We start from the raw sequence: 21,196 nt of genomic DNA, 5'->3' as shown, positions 1-21,196 counted from the left end.
TGGAAGCCTGAGTTGGCAATTGTATTTACAGTGACGTGAGCACAATATGTGAGGAATTATCAGGAGGGTCCAGGCTGCCGCGAGGCTGGATTTGTACCGATATCGCCCCATTATGAGGTGTCATGTTGCATTTGCAGGAGGTGGCTGTATGGAATTCCACTCTCTTGCACTGTATGAAATATTCACCTGCCTCCTCTGGAAGGGATGAGGGCTTCCTCCCTGCTTCCTGGCTGCTCCAGCGCTGAGGGAGCCAGGCCCCAGGCTGTGACTAATACAGGATGACACCAGGATCCAAAGCAGAGCCTTGGGCATGGCACAGAGGGATAGGGCTGGTGGGTGGTGCAGAATGGAGGGAGGGGACATGACACCTGTAGCGGGCACAGGGTCCGTTAGAGCCTCACCACTCACCTGCTCTCTAGACCCAGAGACACACAGGACTGGAAGGAGTTATATGAATTACGTCTTCCCACCCCCAGTCCAAATTCCTCTGTCAAAATCCTAACCCTCAGTGACTCAGAAGGAGACGTTACTTAGAAATGGGGTAATTGCAGATGTAAGTAGTTAAGATGAGGTGGTGCTAGCATCCAGTGTGTCCCTCATCCAATATTGTCTAGTGTTCTTACCAGAAGGGGATCTTCAGAGCCAGCCAGACACACACACACGCACACACACACACACACACACACACACACAGGGAAAATGCCATGTGAAGACTGGAATTATGCTGCCACAAGCCAAGGAACCTACCAGAAGCTTGGAGAGAGGCCTGGAGTGGATCCTTCTATAGAGCTTTTGAGGGGGGAGTATGGCCCTGCCCATACCTTGATTTCAGATTTCTGGCCTCCAGAGCTGCGTGTGAGACCATGCATTTCTGTTGTTCTAAGTCACCCAGTTTGCAGCCCTAAAAAAATAACAGAAGGGATTTCCAGGTTGCGGGGGGGGGGGGCAGGAGGTGCAGCATGGGTAGGAGCTAGAAGATGCCCTTTGGGGTCTGTGGGAATTTACTTTGAAAGGAGGGAGTCTGGTGTCAGAATCAGTGCCCTGGAGGTAGAACGCAGACACTTTCATGTCCTCACTATGTAACACTGGGTGATCATCTAACCTCCCTTAGCCTCAGTCTTCTGATCCAATTAAATGGGGACAATATGCTTCTGAGTATTTCTGGGAGAAGTGGTAATGGTAGGACACCTGTAAAGCACTTAGTCTAGTCTCTGGCATGCAGTAAGCATCCGAAACATGTTGGTTTTCATCATCACTAGCTGCGTGACTGTGTGCAAGTCTTAGCCTTCTTATCTGTAAAAGGAAGCTAAAGATTCTGACTTCTTCTTCTTCTTCTTCTTCTTTTTTTTTTTTTTGTGAAAAGCATTTAAGAAGGCACACAAACATTTGTTCCAATAGCTGGCAAGGGGTAGGGAGTGAATAATTGTTTACCCTCATTCTCTTCCATTTAAGTTGCCTAACATTGTGATTGCCCACCTTGTGCTTGAATACTTCTAAGTGGTGGGCACTCATTACCTTTCACAATGTTTATCCTACAGAGAATAGAAACCTCATGCACAGAATCCTTATTCAAGGAGACTCTCAAAAGTCAGTACATGTGTTATTCTCCATTTTAGAGATGAGGGAGCTGAGACTGAGGAATGAAACAGAAAGATTAGCGATAATATCTCCCAGTTCCCCCCATTGCTACCCATCCATGCTCCAGCGTGCACACAGACCAGCTGCTTCTCTGTTTTGCCTGTCTGTTTCCTCTCAAAGCTCTGAGTGAGTGTGATAATATCATGGATGAGTGTGAATGGGTGAGGATGTAGGAAGATGTGCGGATGTGGCCTGCTGCATGAGCCTCCTTCCTGGACTCCCTCTGCTTCCACAATTGCCTCTTCCTCTCTGTCCTCACACACACATCACATCAGCTCCCGTCATCCCCTGCTTCTACCTTTTGGTGGCTCTCCATTGCACTTGGAGAAAAATCCCCAAGGCCCTAGCTTGGTGAACAAGGGCCCACCTAACTGATTCCTTTTCTAACCTCCCCTGGGGCCATTTCACCCTCACCTACTTCACTATATCTGCAGATGCACCATCCCCATGGTTACCTTGGGGCCGCCCTGTGCTCTTCCTTTGGTCTGGACGTCACATAGCCGTAAACTTTGATCCTTTGGGGCTTGAAAAGTTCACCTCTTTCCAGAAGCTCCCCCTGTGTCTCCTAGGTGGGTCAGTTCCCACCTCCACATCTTATCCTCCTTCATTGCACTTGCTCATTTCCACATCACCCATGGAACCAACGGCATACTGTGTTTATTCTTACGCCTATTTGATGAATGCCTCTCATTCTCAGCAAACTAAAAGCACCAGGGAAGCAAAACCAATGCCTGTTTTTATTCTCAGTTGGCCCCTTGGTACCTGGTAGGTGCTCAATAACTGTCTTTTGAATGGTTGAATTGTAAGCGTGTGAGTTTGGGTCTGGGGTGTGTGTAAGGTGGGACGTGATTGCTTCTCCCAGGGGATTGACAGATGTCTCGAGTTTGTACCTCTGAGATGACAAATTGGTGAGTGACCAGAACCGTGTCCCCAAAGAAGCAATTAAAGAGACTGTAAGTGCTAAACCTGGCAAGGATTAGATTTGGGAGACGGTGAGATGTGTCCATGTCCCTCCCCCCGGAAAGAAGGGCTGTTCCAGAGCAGCTTTATGTCCCCAGAATCTAGCCCAGTCTGACCCACAATATAAACTTCAGTGAATATGTGCCCAATGGATGTCTAAGGAGAGAAGAATATTTAAGACCAATGAGGTTCAAGTTGCGGAGACAGAGGACTCGTCTCGACCAACAAAAGCTATGGCTCACGTTTATAGCTGTCCAGGGCTGGCATAAGCTTGGGTGATAGTGAGTGGCCTTCAAGTCCCTTTCAGCTCTGAGCCTTACAGTCTGAGACCTTTTCCTGGCTGGGTGGAAATGGACAGAAGACAGAGTAGCCTTCCATCCTCTTGTAGGGAGTACTGAGCCAGAGGTGTGGAAACATACCGGGGCTTCCCTCCTTGACCTGAGTCCAGGCCTGAAAGCTGCAAGACATTCCTTGAGAAGGGGCAGCATCCCTCCATATTCCTCCCTCTGTTCTCTAGCATGAGTCCTGAGCGAGCCTGGTTGTCCGTATACTTGTTTAATGATTTCCCCAGGACTCAGAATGCTTGTTATTGAAGTCACAACAAACAATCAGGGGCCTCCTAATTAAAAGCCAGCCTTAGGTCTCTCTGTCTGAAACTGGAGCTTGGCATCACCTGTATTCCAGAAAAAAAAAAAAAAACACAGCAAAAAAAAAAAAAAAAAACTAGTTGGCAGAGGCCTTAGTATGAATGTAGTTCCCAGGAAGTCAAGAAAGAGCCACTTTGGAGGGAGTAGAAGAGCCTGGACATTTTCCTTGAGGTCAATGGGGATTGTCAGTGTAGGCTGTATGTTTGAAATGACACTTGAGTGGCATCCAAGGATAGCAAAAATAATCTAGACTCAAACAGCTAGGGTTTAGTGTTCCTGTTCCTCTGGGTGACCTTGAACAAGTCACTATTTCCTTGGGCTTCAGTTTTCTTCTCTGTAAACTGGGGGTAGCCGTAGTATTTCCCTCCTACAGTTGCTAGAAGGACTGAGCAAGTAAAGTAGTGAACACAGAAGGTTCTAGAAGGTCAGTGGCTTGCCTTGTGGGAGGCAAAAGTATATTCCTTATGCTGAGGATCTTACATTCTTGAATTTCTTCTGCTTGGCTCCTGTAGTTGCTTAACAGTGGAGAAATGCCTTTTTGGCCATTTTAAGTGAGAAATGTGGTCATTGATTTCACTCCTTGAAAAAAATTTGGTTTGAGGAATTTCTGAATGTCAGCAGGGGGATGGTTGGCCTCAGAGTCCATTTGAGTTAATTCACTCTTTTGAAAGTATGGTCCCTGAGAACGGGAGAGGGAAAGATGCTTGCCCATGGTCACACAGCTTGCGAACCCAGAACCAGGAGTAGGACTCAGTTGTCCGATTTGCCTTCTTACATCTTCTAGTTGGACATGGCAGTGTGGCAGTTGGCCATAGTCTAAGCTCTACTGGGGAGCCCAGAGGCAGCCTCCCTTCGTCGCTAAAGCCAGGATCCTGGACGTGCATTTCCACCCAACGCCTGTGTAGGGCCATGTCTCAACATAGAAATGTGCCTGTAACAAAACCACAGGCTGACAGCCTTGTGTGCACAAATACAGCGATGGGGGAGGTGAAGGGGAAGTAAGTGCTCTCTTGACTTCTGAAAGGAAAACAATTTTCTTTCTTGGTAACTGCAATTACTTGAAAACAGTGTCAAAACAGCAGTGTTTCTCCAATAGCATCTCTCTGCTTCTTTCTTCCCCCCACTCCCCATCCCTTCCCTATCCTTCCTTCCTTTCTCACCAGTGTTCAAGGGGCAGAAAAAACAAACCACAGGGCCATTGGGAGCAAAGATCTCACCCCACACCCCTCAGCTGAGCTGAGGAGCCTTGCTCCTAACGTAGGTCTCTAACAAGGCACAGCTTTTTGGTTCCATTTCCTTATATGGTGGTGGGCTCCGTTGTGATGGGCGTTTCTGAGAAGCTCAGGTGGTCTCCCTCTCTCAGGAACATCCTAGAAAGGTTGTCAGCAGGAAGTGAGACTTGCTGTTCATTCTAATCACGGTCTTCCCAACTTCAAACCTTTTTTGAATAATAAATAGATAGCACGACTTAGTAAAACAAAGGATGTGTCATTCACTAAACCGCAGACTGCAGTCGCTGGCAACAGTTGGGATCACTGAGCTCCGTGACCACTTGGACAACTGTGCGTGTGCCTAAAACACTCATTTAAAGGCCAGATTCCCACTGTCCGATCATGGAATGGACTGCGGGACAAGTCATGGATTCCAGCTCACAGAGACACCTTTGTTTTAGGTTCTATTTGGCCCTCTCTGTTTAATTACAGAAACAATTGTTTGAACAAACAAATATATCAGTTTAGCAGAAGAATAACTGTGTGGAGGCAAAGTCTCTCCCAGGTCAAGAGAACAGGGGACGGACATATGGATCAGGGATTTAATGTCCACTTCTGTAGCAACCCAACTTGTTTCAAGTCCGAATTTGTGACCTATTGGGTTCACATCTCTGTTATTCATATCTCTAGAAGTTCTGTCTGGTGGGCGTGACAGGCAGTAACCCAAACTGTATCTACCCTTGAGATCTCAGACCCCTGAGTGCAGAGGACTGATCTAACTTGCCTATACAATGTCAGACACATGCTAAATGTTCAGGGAACAGATGATGAATGAACAAACAAATTTTAAGAGGAAAATGGAATTTAAGCTCAATGAGGGCAGGAATTTATGTCTTTTAATTTCTTCCTCTTGAAAACCGAAGATCCAGAACAATGCTTGGTACATAGTATGTACAGCACATCCTAACCATTTATTGCATGTGGGGGGTGGTAAATGAATGAATATGAGAACAAAGCCTCCCTTTCCTTGCTAATTGTGTGAGCAAGAGAAAGTAATTTATCTTTTTTTAATAGATGAGGGATGGAAGCTCAGATGAAATGATTTATAAGAAGTTGCTTGCTGAAGTGTAAAATGATATACAAATGTGTATCAGTCACAGATTGATATAATAATGCCGGGGAAAAATACGCAAGAAGGTGCTCAATATTGCTAGTTGCCAGAGAAATGCAAATCAAAACCACAATGAGGTATCACCGTACTCCTGTCACTATGGCTAAAATAAAAAACTCAAGTGTGAGTGAGGATGTGGAGAAAAAGAGTCCCTGTGCACTGCTGGTGGGATGCAAACTGGTGCAGCCACTGTGGAAATGAGATGGAGGTTCTTAAAAAAAATAGAGCCACCTTAGGATCTAGCAATTCCACTTCTGAGTATTTATCCAAAGAAAATAAAACTGGTATCTCATGAAGATATCTGCCCTCCCATGATTGTTGCAGCATTACTCACAAGGGCCAAGTCATGGAAACAATTGAAGCGTCCATTGATGGAAAGGTGGATAAAGATGTTGTGACACACACACACACACACACACACACACACACACACTGGAATATTATTCAGCCATGAGAAAGAAGGAGATCCTGCCATTTGCAATGACATAGATAAGCCTGCAGGGCATGACACCAAATGAAAGAAGTCAGAGAAAGAAAAATACGGTCTGATGTCTCTTATGCACGGAATCTGAAAAAGTCAAAATCACAGAAATACAGAGCAGAATGGTGATTACCAAGGATTTGGTGGTGGGGTGGAGGAAATGTCAGTCAAAGGGTGCAAACTTCCAGTTACAAAATGAGTATATTCCATGGATCTACTGTACAACATGATGATTATAGTTAGTATTTCTGTATTATATACTTGAAAGTTGCTAAGAGAGTAGATCTTAAATGTTTCGTCACACACACAAAGAAATGGTAATTATACAATGGGACAGAGATATTAGCTAATGCTATGGAGGTAATTATTTTGCAATATATGTCTGTTAAATCAACACACTGCATGGCTTAAACTCACACAATGTTATATGTCAATTATACATACCTCAATAAAAAAACTGGAAAAAAAACCTCAAGGCTGTGAAACCACCCCAAGCATCAGAGGTGTACAGCCATGTTTAGGATTTTGGCAAGGTGGCCTAGGCTGGTGTTCCTAGTCTTTGTAGGGCTTGCTCATGGGCTGGCTGTGTGCCTTCTGGGTTGACCTCTGCTGAAATGCTTGGGGTGAGGAGGTTCTGCTCCATTCTCCAGCAAGCTAGCCCACCCAAGTCCTCATTCGCTAGTATCCAGATGGCCAAAGCAAGTCAGAATCACCGTGCCAGGACACTCCAACATGACACGGTAGATGACATGAATACACTTGCTATTTTTGCAGCCCATCACAAAATGTAGTAGATCTTAAGTTCTTCCTCAGCAGGGCAGACCTGGTACATGGTAGATATAATCAAGTATTGCCTTGAAACAACCAAACATCCCAGGGGCCGAGGGTCTTAGAGGATACACATGCCTCATATACAGCTGGGTTCACAGGCCTATGGATTGGCTGCCTTGAAGTCAGCTGACCAAACTTGGCACAATCAGCTTTGGGTAGGGAAGGTCAAGGGTCATGTGGTGCAAAACATGCCTGCCTACAGTCTAAGTTCTCACGCCCAAGATTGTGGGATTTTTTTCCTACTTTAGGCCAAAAAGAATCCCAGAATCTAGGGTTAGGTAGAGGGAGATTAGTTTCCTTCTCTGTCCCTGTTGTTGCAGATGCTCTGGAGGAAGTATTAGCTGAGGCTGGGGTTGTATCTGACATGATGCGTGTTTGGGTGCAGCCACTTCAGCAGTGCGGTGCCGGAGAGCTCTAGGGCCCCAGATAGTTGGGTCCGGGAAAAGGTTATCCTGTGCATCTCTTTGAACTCCCCATCTATATGGTCGACTTTTAATATTGGGTCTTGTTTATCCCTGTGTCCTCAGTACCCAGCAGAGCATCGGAAGCAAGGATTCAGTAAATGATTTAATTTAAGAATGGGCATGATTTGTCTGCTTTGGGGAGGGTCATATTTTTCTACAACGGAAATATCAAAACAAAAATGGGGTAATCAGAGGCAGGTTGATGCCTCAGGAGGGTTGGCTGCTGGCATTGTGGCTACACCTCCTACAAAGGGAGGTTGACCTTTAGCTACTAGTTATGGAGAAATGTCACCCAACATCAATGCTGCTCAGCCTGCCTTTCTTTTTCTTGGGGACTGCACAGAACTCCTCTGCCTAGAGAGTGCCTCAAAGACCAGACATCATCCTTTTAAGTAGATGGGCAAAGCCAGCAACTTAGGATGACTTCTGGAGGCAGGACCCTCTCAGTCCAGCCTTGTAGGTCCTCCTTCCCCCATTTCTGGGTGACAGGTAAACAATAGTTTAGGAGATTGAGCTTCTTCAGTCAGTGTTCAAATCCAAGACCCACCATTTAGTCTACATATAACCTTGAGCTGGGAATATTCCCTTTTAAGCCTCAGTTTTCTCATCCATAAAATTGGTATAATGGTAGTGAAGTCCATCTTGTGAAGATTGCATCTAGGGCAAATGCTTAGTTGTTATTTCATCAAATACTTATTGAAGACTGGCTAGGGGCCAGGACTTGAGGAGTATAATGAGACAAAGAAAGACATGGTGTCCACTTCTTTTGGATGTAAGATAATGGTGGTGATGGTCAAGACAGACATCACACAAAGAAATGTGAAATCATAATTGTGATTGCTGCCATGCAACATGATGCACAAATCTCTGAGAGTCTCCAGTGAGGAGTCTGACTGACCTCATTCTGGAGGTCATAGAATGTTTCCTTGAAGTAGCAGCTCTTGGATAAAAATCTGAAGAGGAAGTATTCAATGCATGTGTCATTATCCTCTTCTTCCTCACCTCTAGAGGTCAAATCATGAGCAGAAAGAGCAGAATTTAGCGTTTGAGCACCAGTTTATGTCCCAGGCAATTTCCACATTATTATCTCATTTAAACCTCCAGCAATTCCCCAGGAACTAGATAAGATTGTGATTCTTATTTGACACACTGAAGCTCAGAGAGATAAAGTCATCTTTCAGAGGCAGAGACAAAACAGAGGTTGAAATCCAGGTCTTTTGGACTGCAAAGGTCTTTCCCCCATAGTCACAGCAGTGTGGTTCATACAGTGTTTACCAGCTGGGAGGAACCTCTGCAGAGCCCCAGCTATGAGATCTGTCCCACCCCTGTCTTCCCAAACATTTACTGGTGCCTTGAACACCACCATTAGCTTGGCAGCCTTTCCAGTCTTCTTCTTGGTAGAAATGTCTCCCCTCCTTCTCCCCAAGAGTGGAGACAGATTTAAAATCTTAATTAGAAGAGAGATTAGAGGAGCAGATCTCATGAAAAGCAAGATGAAGAAGACACCTAGACCTCTCTGCCTCTTCTTCCCCTGTAATGTCAGAGAGGGTCAGAATCTTGATGGCCATCTAATTCAACCCACTCATTCAATGATTAAGAAATCTGAGGCTCAGAGAAGGGTAGGTATTTGCCCAAAGGCACACAGCATGTGACTTGCAGCACAGGGACTTGTACCAGGGTTTCTTAACTGCTCTTGTGCTTCTCCCCACCCCCATCTGCATCATATTCTCTCTAGTTTGGGGGGCCCTTAAAATCACCAGTTAAAGGAAGGCAGCAGATTTATGGGTTAATAAACATTTACAATGAGCTGCTGAAAAAACAGACTCAGGTAGACAGGAATTATTCATTCAAATTAACTATAAATTAAGATCAACCTAATTTAGGCCTATTAAAATGGAAAGCATATTATCTCTCATTCAGAGGAATTTGTATTTGATGCAAATAGAGCAAGTTCCTAAACTTTAGAAATGTTCTTGGATTTTTCATCTGCGTAGTTAACCAATGGAGAATGGGCCCCCCATTTAAAAACAGGGGAACATAAGGAACAATAATTAGTTATGTAAATAATGTGGCATTCTTGTTTATAATTAGTTCAAGAATAAAATAAAATTCACGCATGTCACAGGACTAATTTTCGTATGCAAATGAACAATCAAAATTATAAACGGTAATAATGCAGTTTGGGAGATGTGACATTCTCAATTTATTAGCAGAGGTGCCAGTTACAGCTGATGATGGCTGACGTTGGGAGATTTCAAAGGTGCCCAGACCTGGAAAATTCTCACCCATCAAAAGCAAAAAATCTAACTGAAGTATTTTCACCCATTTTATGTAGCTGATGGTTAGAGTGCACCCAGGGCTCCCCCATGGCTGGAAAGAGATGCCACACCAGGGAGCAAGGACTCAGAGAGAATAGTTGAACATGTTGCTTTGGAATGTGGCTGATTGAAGAAGCCAAGAGAAGGCATTCTAACCCGGGCTCTGGACTATGTGTTTGACCTTGGACAAGCCACCTGCCCTTGCTGGGTCTCAATTTCCCCATTTAAGATGGAGGTTTCATTAAAGAGGAGATGGGAGCTTTGGAATAAAACAGTTCTGGGTTGGAACCTTGGTTCTACCACTTGCTGTCTGCAGGGCTTCCTTCCTTACCTAGCTGCATTTATCTTTCCTTGTCTGTAAAATTGCAATAATATTCCCTGTCTACAGGCAAGTGCTGAATCATTTCAAAAAGGACTAAGTGCATGTTTGGGGCCCCAGGAAAGTAGAGTAACAGATGAAGCCTAGAAAAAGGATATTTAAATTGTGGCCTTCATGAGAGCTTTGTGTCACTCTGAGAAATGATTTAAAAGTATCTAATACTTTTAATTGAGAATTATAGATAGAATGCGTGTGTGTGCATTATATATAGAATGAGTCTTGCTTCAGAGTGCCATGAGAGTGAATGTGGTTACACGTATGAAATAATGAGCAAAGTACCTAGAAGTTAGAGCTCTTTAAACTGTTGTGGTAGTTATTGTTCAACAAGTGGGTTGGATTCAATAATCCTTGCGAACTTCTTTTTATCTCCAGCCTCCTAGGATTCTACACAGCAAGGAGGACATTTAGGTGAGATAAGGACTGCATTAGGACCTACAGGGGCTGATGGGAATTTCCCAAGGAGGATGGTCCATTGCCTTCTTGGAAGTGGTAACAGAATCCACTGGGAGCATCAGTGGAATTGGTGGTGTGGTGGGGCAGAGTGTATCTGACCATGGATTCTAGAACATCTCTCCGAGAAGCCATGGTACTCAATGTTTTGCAATCAGAAATCCATGCCTGCTAACTCTTCAGACTGGGAATATGTATTCCTGATGTCACCATGAAGGTGTGCATCATGTAACCCAAGACTTATCCATCCATCCATTCATCCATCCATCCATCCATCCATCCACCATCCAAACATTAAGGTTAACTGTGCAACATAAGGTGGATAGAGACTCCAGTCCCCTTTAACTGATGGCACTCCAAGTTTGGGATGGAAATTAGGTATTGAGCAACATTGTTGTGCCAGGTTCCATCTAGAAGCTTTAGTTATATTATCTCATTTAGGGCTAAGAGCTATAGATAACAACACTTACAAAATAATGATAGCTACCATTTATTGAGTGTTAGCTATATACCTAGTACTGATTAGCCCTTTATATGACCCTGACACTTTTGTGTTTCTTTTAAAGATTTTATTTATTATTTGACAGAGAGAAAGAGAAAGAAGAGAGAGAGAGAGAGAGAGAGAGAGAGAAAGAGGGAAAGAGAGAGAGAGCACACAAACGGGGAGTGGCAGGCAGAGGGAGAAGAAGATTCTGGAGTGAGCTCGATATGGAATCAATCTCAGGATCCTGGGATCATAAACTGAGCTGAAGGCTTAACCACTGAGCCACCCAGGCCTCTGACCCTGACACTTTTGAAAAGGAGGCAATCTTATATTTCATTATTGCCCAGATACAGACAGTTTAAGTGACTTGCTTAAGGTCATACAGTCACACAGCATATTAGAGATCAAGCCAAGCCTTATTCCCCAGTCTTTGGAATTCCAGGTGGGCTAGTGTCTGCTTCACCATGCCTTCAGGTAACTGGTCTCCTCTTAGAAGATCTTACTAGACAGTTGTGGGAGGAGGAAAGACAAATATTCTCCTAGAGTTGTCTCTTCACTCCTTGCCTCAGGAGGGCACCCCCTCTTGAGCTCTCTGCCAGGCCAGCCTGTACTTAGGGCAGCCCGGCAGGCCCCCTGTGGCAATGTACACAGCTGTCAGGCTTCCAGAAATCTCTGGTTCTCAAGAGCAGAGGGTGACCCTGCAGGATTAATTGCTTCTATAGCTCCCAGCAGGGAGGTGTGGGGCCCAGAGAGCTTAGCTTGGTTAAGGATGAAGAAGAAGGCATGAAGCTGGTAAAAAATAGGCCTCCTTAGATCAGGGGCCTCTGCTCTGTGGGTCCAAAAGAGCCTATGTGGGCAGAGAAAGGCTTGTGGCAGGTAGGGAAGACCATGGAGGGCCTCACTTCCTCTGGGGGTAAGGTGTCAGACCCCAGTGTCCCCTTCCTCCATGCAGTTCCAGAATTGCACAATTGGACAAGACTCCCCAGGAGAGACTGGGTTTCTCCCCTTTGTTCTTTTTGCATGGCACCTCTCCCTGTCCTTCTTTCTATTGTTGTTCCCCAATTATTTTTGGGCACTGGTTGTTTATCATGCTCTGGAAATAATATCAAGACAATGCAGGCAGACCCTGTCCCTGACCCCATGGAACTGAGAGTCTAGTGGGAAAGAGAGACATCATCAAATATTGATACAAATGAAGACACCTTTACAAGGTGGGCTCAGTGTCAGGGAGCCATAGGACTGTCTGGGGCTAGGTTTGATCTCTGTGGGGCATTGGCCAGGATGGGCTTTCCTGAGGTGACGCCCTCAAGATCAGTGGATAACTTGGTGAGGAGTCACTTCACCTCTGCAAACCTCAGGTTTTCTTGTCTGTAACATGTGATTAGGGGAGTACCTACATTTAAGGGTATTTGGGGGATGAGACGAATTGAGATAGGGGAAGAGGCATAGCATAGAGCCAGTACCTGGTGAGTGCCCTGTGTGTCATAGCTACAGTTATATTCCCTTTCTATGGAGGCACCATAGATTGGAAGACCCATTGCTGATTTAGGGACTGCATACCAAGTGGCAAAAAAGAATGCAAGCCCACCATGTGAAACGATTTGATGATGAAGCACACAGTAGAAGAAGGGCTTCAATTCTGCTTTGTGTGTGTGTGTGTGTGTGTGTGTGTGTGTGTGAGAGAGAGAGAGAGAGAGAGGTATGAAGAGGGTTGCACAGAGAAGGTGGTACCTGGGCCAAGTCCCAAATGGTTAACCCAAGTTTACTAGAGAATGAAGGAGGGAAGGGTTTTGGAGGTAGAAAGAACAGCAGGTTCAAAGTGACACAAGTAGAAGGATAAATGTCATCTGTCCCGTTGTCTGATACCTGGAGAAATTCAGATGAGCACATGGGGCAGATCTTTAAACAAAACAAGCTTCAATAACACGATATCATCATTCTTCATAACAATAACAAAACAATGAACATAATAATAACAGTGACCACAAAAGCAATTGCAACCGCCATGCAGAGGGAGTTTACATTTTGCCAGGCATTATACATGGGTAACTTCACTGATGTGCTAAAAACACATCCTGCTCATTCTGTTATGTGTTGTGTGGCTTGATGCCCAACATTGTGCTGACTACTCACATAGGTGAGGAGCTGAGGTTAGAGCATGAAGGAATTTTTTGTTAGACTCAGAAGAGAGAAACACTATCTTGGGCAACATGAGAAGTCTAGATATATTCTTCTTTTATTTTTTTTCTGGAGGGTCAAATTAAGATGAAAATATTAAGGGGGCAGATTTAGCCCCACCAAAGATGATTTTGCAGTGGTCTAGGGGGTAATGAACTCCCTATCATGGGGATATTCAAGTGGAAGCTGGCTAATTCCTTGTTGGAGATGTTCTGAAGGCAACCAGAGAAGGAGAAATGTGGGGAATTGTACAAGGAGACCTCTGGAACCTCTACACTTCTGAGACACTGTGGTTTTAGGAAGTCATGATGGATCTCCTTCTGTGAAAGGTTTTTACAACAGTAGAAAACACTACTGTCTTTGCCAATTTCATCTTGAGGAGGCCTGAGTGTGAGCTACATGCCTGCAGGGGCACGAATGCCTTACTCTATCAGTTCCTTTCCAGCCCCCAAGAATTATGCTGGTCTCTGCTTGCAACCCTATCTAAAATCATAGCAGAGCCACCTTCACCCCCTCCTAAACTGCTGTCAGGGCTTCCTAATGGTCTCCCAGCATTCTTTTTCACCCTGATGTAATCTATCCTTCACCCAGCAGCTAGGGTTATCATCTAAATTGAAAATCCAGTGTAATTTCTCCTTGCAGTTTCAACCTATGACCATGGCCCTTCACAACTCAACTGGATCTCCTTCTCCACCTCCCTGAACCTAATGTGCAAAAGCTACACTTCCCTCTTCTGTGACCCTGAAGCACTCAGGGTCTTCACACCTTTCTCCCCTTCTTCTGCTAAGTCTTCTTGCTAAGCCTTCTTTTTGCTAAGATTTTATAAGGCAGGTTCCTTCTTATTATTAAGTTCCTAACTCAACCATCATCTCAGAGAGGTCTCTCTGACCCTTCCCTAGTCACTTTTATTATTGACTTTTAGATTTTTCTTTTAGCACTTAGCAATACTTCTCCATAATCCCGCCTACCAGTTGATGTGTTCATGGTCTCTGCTCCCTACTAAAATGTAAGGTCCTTGAGAACAAGGATTTGGTTTTCTAGATCACTGCTGTCATATCTCTAGTTCTGAGGACAGAATCTGGCACAGAGTCATCCCTAAGTGAATCGCTCAGTTGCCTGAGTGAATATTGGCATGGTAGCAGCAGTTGGTTATAAGCAAAATATCACATATTACATAGGGAAGTCTTTTAAATGCATCATCTACTATTGCATTTCCTCATTTTAGATACACGAAATAAGAGTAGTTAGGCTGCCCAGCCAACTTGGATTTAATCTCATTAGTGTTCGTTCACCCAACAAATATTTGTAGAGGCCAAAAAGAGACAAATCACATTAAACTTCAGATTAAAATTAAGAAAGTCTGTTCGTTGAAAGGCACCATTAAGAGAATTAAAAGTAAGAAAGAGAATCATAGAAAAGATATCTAAAATCCATACACATGACAAATCACTCATATCTAGACTATAAAGGACTCTCAAAATCAATATAAGCAAAGCAGATAATCCTACAGAGAAATGGGCAAAAGACTTGAACAGGCACTTCACCAAAATGGATATCAAAATGACCGACAAATGCATCTGCTCAGCTTCAGAAGTCCACAGAGAAAATGCAGATTAAGATCACAAGTGATACCACTGCACACACGATAGGTAAAATATCATGATAGTTAAAATATTTAAAAGACTAGGAAATACCCAATGTTGGTGAGAATGTGGAGTGTCTGGGACTATTTTACATTGCTTGTGGCAAACTAAGTTAATTCCAATGTTTGGATATCTGTTTGCCGGTATCTACTAAAGCCAAATTTATGCATATCCCATGACTTAGTAATTCCACTTATTGGGGTAAATCCAGCAGAAATATATACACACGGGCACTAACAGACTTGCAAAAAAAAGTTTATAGCAGCAAGATTTGTATTAGTCTCAACTAGAAATAACCCAAATCCTCACAATGGAGGCATGGCAAAATAAATTGTGGTACAGTCACACAGTAGAAAACTAAGCACCCATGACCATGAACAAACTACAGATACTTATAAAAACAAGGATAGAATGCAGAAACATAATTTTGAATGAAAGGGGCCAGAAACAAAGGAACACATATCAAGGGAGTCTACCTACATCAAGTTTCTAAGCTGGGCAAAGTAGTCTACGTGTTAGGGGTTAGGAGGATGATATTCTTTGGTGGGGCTAGTTACTTGGGGGTATGAGAATCTACTGGGGGTTGGGAATGGGGTGGAAGAGGCTGGGAATGTTGTGTGTCTTGAGCCTAGTGCTGGTTATACACACACTTTGGGAAAATTCATTGACCTGCACACTAGGACTTGTTCACCTTTCTCCAGGTATGTTATGTATTAATAGAGTGGCACACTCTATTTAAAAATATTTAGGGGGTTCTGCAAGGGGCAAACTAGGCTTGACTCCAGGAGCCATCAAAACCAAGAGAGAGGTTGCCTGTGTCATCATGAAATGGAGTATTCTACATTCTAGTGATGCTCTGGGCTCATTGGATGGCCTCAGGTAAGAAACCGCATTTCCCTTATCTATGAATTTAGACTCCTGACTCCTTCCCTTCATCAAAACCAGTTGTGGATCTCCCTCTTCACTGCTCCCATCTCCCCTTGAAGACACAGACCCTCCTTTCCATATGTCTCTTTGTTTATTTCCACTCAGAACTACCTTTCAAATCCTAGCCCGAAAGGCAAGACAAGGGAGAAGCTCTGGCTCCACCTCTGTGAATCCCACAGCCCTCCTCCTGAGATCTGCAGGGGGAGTATGAAATATTTAAAAGCTCAAATTGAAATCCTGTTAGCTCCAGGTCTGGCAGAGCCAGGTTCTCCAGCCTCAGAACATCAGTATCTGTTTGCTGGTGTCATTTAGGGACCCCGGCTTTCCAATCCATTGACTGAACCTTTCTGTCAATCCAACACTTTTAGGGTAATTTAACTTAATAATACCTTTGTCGGCACCGGCGCCTGTATCTGAAGGGTGATTACCATAGAAGTTATTTTAGGTTGTTTAATGGAATGTAGTAAATTCTCAATTGACAGGGCAGATCCTCAGAATGGCTTTTCAAAGAGTTTACCTTTCAAAGCTCCCCCCCCCTTTCACTTTACTAAACTTACTACTTTGAGCCAGTGAAGACTTCATAAATTATTAGCAATTGTTCTCCCCCCATGTTCACATGCATCATTAATTCTTTGTAAAAAGTTCAAACTGTCCGGGGCTTAATTGTTATCACTGGGAGAATGGCTGGAAATGGATGCGGGCTCTATTATTTCTGTCAGAAATTTTGACTTATTGCGCTTGGTATTTTACCCATCACATCATATTCGAGAGAGAGAGAGAGAGACAGAGAGAGACAGAGAGAGCAAAAAAGAAGGGAGGGGGAAAAAAACGAACATAAATGCTTCTCCTTGAAACAAAAAAAAATACATATATTTCTGGGGAGAAAAGTCAAAGATCCAGGTGACACAATAATAACTCTAATCCCCCTCCCACCCACCAGAGAGAGGGCAGCATTTAGGGGAAATTTATGTTGTAAATTTCATTTGTTTTAACTGTATTTTTATTCTAACGTTTGAAAGTTCTATAATTCTAGGAATCTGATATTTAATGATTCTGAGTTGTTGAAACTCATGATGTCCAAGTTCCCAAGGTGTTTGACTTTTAGGATAAATTAATCCAACAGGCCAATAATCAGGACTGCCAAGAAGTATAACATGTCCGGATTAGAATGATATTGGCAACAATCATAGGAATAGCTAACACTTGCTGGGAGCTTACTCCATGCAGGCACTGTGCTAGATGCTTCATGTTGCCTGAAATTAGGTAGTATTATTAAGCTCCTTTTATAGCTGGATAAACTGAGGCACAGAGTGGTCGAGTAACTTGCCTAGGGACCTCAGTGGCAGAGTTAAGCTTTGAAGCCAGGCAATCTGGCTCTGGGCCCATATGTTTGGAGCCTAAGTATATTGTTCCCTATCTCAAGATACTGTCAATGATTCTTTTGCCCCACTTGGCATGCTGTTGATCAAGAAGTATGTGGAAGCTCAAATGACCACACTGGAATGTGAGTCTACAGCCAGACTGTCTCCCAGGTGGCCCAGCTCCGGTCTGTCAATTGCTTTTGTGCACACTGCTCTTCTGATCAAGCAGGTCTTCCTTCCCTTCCCATTCATCCTACAAGATCACCTCCTCCAAGAAGTCTTTGACTCTGCTCTGCCACAACTGGAAGTGATTACTCCATCCTTTGAAATCTTCACAGCTGTTGGTACCAGAGAGAAGAATGAGAGGCATCTGGTAGACGGATCATGGAGTCTGAGGCGCTTGGGTTGGGATCTTGCTTCTTCGACTAGATCAATGCATTGAGTTTGAATTAGGGATTAAGCTTCAGATTAATCAGTTAAGCCTCAGCTTTCTCATATTTAAAATGGGTATAACAAACTATGCCTCATAGAACTGTTGCAAGGATTAGAGGAGGTGTTCAAAAGGAGCTTTGTGAATAGCCTCACACACAGCTGGTGCTCAATAAATGTCAGCTATTGTTATGGCTTGTATCACAGTCATCTGTGAGTATGTACTCTCTCATACTGAGTGTTTTGTGGGTCAGAGCATGAGGATCAATATCTTTGGTGCCTGTGGGGTCAGTCTCTGTGCTGAAGACTTTGTGTTTGTGACATCACCTGACCCCTATAACCATCCCCTCGAGCCCCTGAAAAACCCATTCTGTAAATAAGGAGACTGAGACTCAGAGAGGTTAGCCATCCTGCTCATGGTCACAGGGCTGGTGTGTGGGGGATCTGGGGCTCAAAGAGAGGTGGGAAAGGCTGGATTTGTCTGCTTTGCTGCACTGGCAAGGAAGCAGGACCATGTTTTTCTCTTCTCTGTGTCCTGCTCCAGAAGCTCAAGGGGGAATGTTTAGGAAAAGTCCCCTGACAGGACCCTGTTTATACTGGGACTTTGGCGAGGGTGGTAGGGCCATTGTCAGGACAAATAAGGCAGAAAAATAGCAACTTTTCTTGGTTGGTTCTCATGAGTTGCTCTGCTCCTACATTTTCTGTTTCTTCTGTCTTGCTGGTCTTCATGGTCTTTTGCCCAATGAGGCAGAAGGAGAGATGGGCCCTATGTTCCAATGATGGTGGGGGTAAGTAGGAAGACTTATGCCAGGAGTCAGGACATAGGAGTTTGAATTCTGATCCTGTCATCTATGTGACTTTGGGAACATCCCTTTTCTCTCCCTGGATGTCCATTCCTACAACTGCAAAAATGTGGGTTGAATGAACACTTCAGTGACTTCCATACTGTTTTCTGGTTGTGAAGCAATAGAACCAGAGGCTCAGATGAACTCCTCATGGGAAAGGCTTATACTCAAGTCAGATAAGGGGGGGGGGCTTCTGTGGATGGAGAGGGAGTGGGGGTGTTGATTCTACCCAAGGCATCTGCAGTGAAAACCAGTGTGCCAGGGCAGCCCTAGTGGCACAGCGGTTTAGCGCTGCCTGCAGCCCGGGGTGTGATCCTGGAGACTCGGGATCGAGTCCCACATTGGGCTTGTTGCATGGAGCCTTCTTCTGTCTCTGCCTCTCTCTCTCTCTCTCTCTCTCTCTCTGTGTCTCTATGAATGACTAAGTGAAATCTTAAAAAAAAAAAAAAAAAAAGAAAACCAATGTGCCAGAGAGCATAGTCTGAAAAGAGATGACTAAGTGGTTCCTAGGGCTATTCTTTCTTCCAACATTCTATGTCTCTTGCCATCCTAAACAATTTGGTCCAAGGTTAGAACTCAGTAGAGCAAAATGAGCTAGTCTAAAGCCCTGGGAGTTGAGCACAGAGAGGGTACAGTGATCCTGGCCATTTATATCTATCTGGCTTTGGAATATGGATCTATAATTTCCTCTGGATCATAAGCCTGACTGTGCCTTACATTTTGTGGGTCCCCTCCCAGGTCCTATGTAGCCACTTCTCCAAATGCCTTTTTGCTTGCTTACTGAGTAAGGAAGTGTCACTGTCAACAAAGAGGGTGACTTCTTAGCAAATCCTAGCATACCAGGGATTGTCTAGGCTAGTGGTCTACAGGATGGGATCTCTGGGCTTTCTTGGTAGGGGCAGGGGAAGGAAGGACAAGGGGTCTATCGCACCCTCCTGTTTTACAGAACACCTCTGACTTCTTTCAATATCCATGAGTGCTTTTAAATTCATAACATTTTACTTTTATTTTCTGCTATTTCACACAGAAGGGAGCAGAGGCTAATAGAGTGGTGTGTTGGAGCTCATTCCTTTTGGCTCATAAGAACCTATTGTGTGCCTCTCTGTAATCAGTGAAGTCACATTGATAGCTTGAAATTGGCCATAGTGAGAATATTTACACCATAAAAATTGGCCAACACTACAAATCAAGGTTTTCTCTAGGAAAGCTAGTTGTTAAACATTTACCAGCACACCACTAGGCTAATATAACAAATATTTATGCACCCCCTACCCAGCTTTGGTAAATCTTGACATTTTGCTATATTTGTTTCAGACCTTTCATTTTTCTTTTAAGAGATGAAATAATACAAAAACAGTTGGCTCCATCTGTATTACTCTTCACAATCTCATTCATTTGCTTCCTGAGCCAGAAATATAGTCCCATCCCAAACTCGGTGTTTATCATGTTTTAAAAATATTTTTACTACATATGTGTCCATAAATAATACATGGTATTGTTTTGCATATTCTTAGATTTATATCCATCGTATTATGCCATATGTATCATTCCACAACTTTTATTTTTAAATACATTTTATGTTTTTTTTAAAGGTTTATACATGTTGATATATGTAATTCTAGTTCATTCATTTTAATTTCTATATGGTGTTCCATTGTATAAATATACCGACATTAAGTTATTCTTTTTTCCACTGATGGACATGTAGGCTGTTTCCAATTTTTGTACACATCTCCTGGTGCACATATGCAAGAGATTTTAAGGTATATACTTAGAAGTAAAATTTCTAGGTGCAAGGATATGAATATCTTAATCTCTACTAGGAATTGCCAATTTGCTCCCCAAAATGGTTGTTCAAATTTATACCCCACCCCCCTAGCAGTGGATGAGTTCTTGCCAACAATTGGCATTGTCAGATGGCTTAATATTTTCCAATCTGATGAGTGTAAAATGATATCTCTTTGTGGGTTTAATTTGCATTTTCCTGATTACTAGTGAGATTGTGCATCTTTACATATGTTCATTGGCCATTTATTTTTCTCTTTTGTGAATTACCTACTCATTTCTTATCCCATTCCCCCTTCAGTGTTGTTTATTTTTTTGTAAACCAATTAAAGATATATCCTGTTTACTAATACTCTGTGATTATATGAAGTGAAAAATTTTCTGCCAGCATGTATCTTGTCTTTCAATAGTGTATGATATATCTTTTGCTCTGTAGATGTTTTAAAGCTTAATCTAATCACATTTATTAATCTTTTATTTTATAATTTGTGCTTTTGTTTCTAGTTTAATGTAGATAGTCCACCCTGGGCTTATACAATACCTTCCTATCATATACTGTACAATTTCAAAAGTTTTATCTTTCCCTGATATGTCGTTAATCAACCTAGAAATTATTTTTGTGCAAATTGTTAGGTAGGAATCTGATTTTACTTGTTTTAATGTATGTCCCTACTGTTTGACCAAATTTAATAAATAGTCTATCTTTTCATTTCTGATTCTAAATTATGGCTTGTAGTTTCTAGTGAGAACTTTCTTGTTGCTTATTAGATTGATGTGTAGGTATTTGAAATATTTTATACTATTATAATTTCTTAAATTTTGTTTTAAATTCTTAAATTTTAATTTCTATCTTTTCATTGCTGATATAGAGAAATAAATCAATCTTTGTATATTGGCCTTGCATCCAGTGACATTGTTAAATCTAAATATCAATGCTAATAATTTATAGGTTCTCTTGGATCTTTTACATACACAATCATATCAATAATGAATA

The sequence above is a fragment of the Nyctereutes procyonoides genome, unplaced genomic scaffold (assembly GCF_905146905.1).
Source record: "Nyctereutes procyonoides isolate TBG_1078 unplaced genomic scaffold, NYPRO_anot_genome, whole genome shotgun sequence".
Lineage (NCBI taxonomy): Eukaryota > Metazoa > Chordata > Mammalia > Carnivora > Canidae > Nyctereutes > Nyctereutes procyonoides.
The sequence above is the reverse complement of the archived record's forward strand: the minus strand, read 5'-3'. Positions refer to the sequence as shown.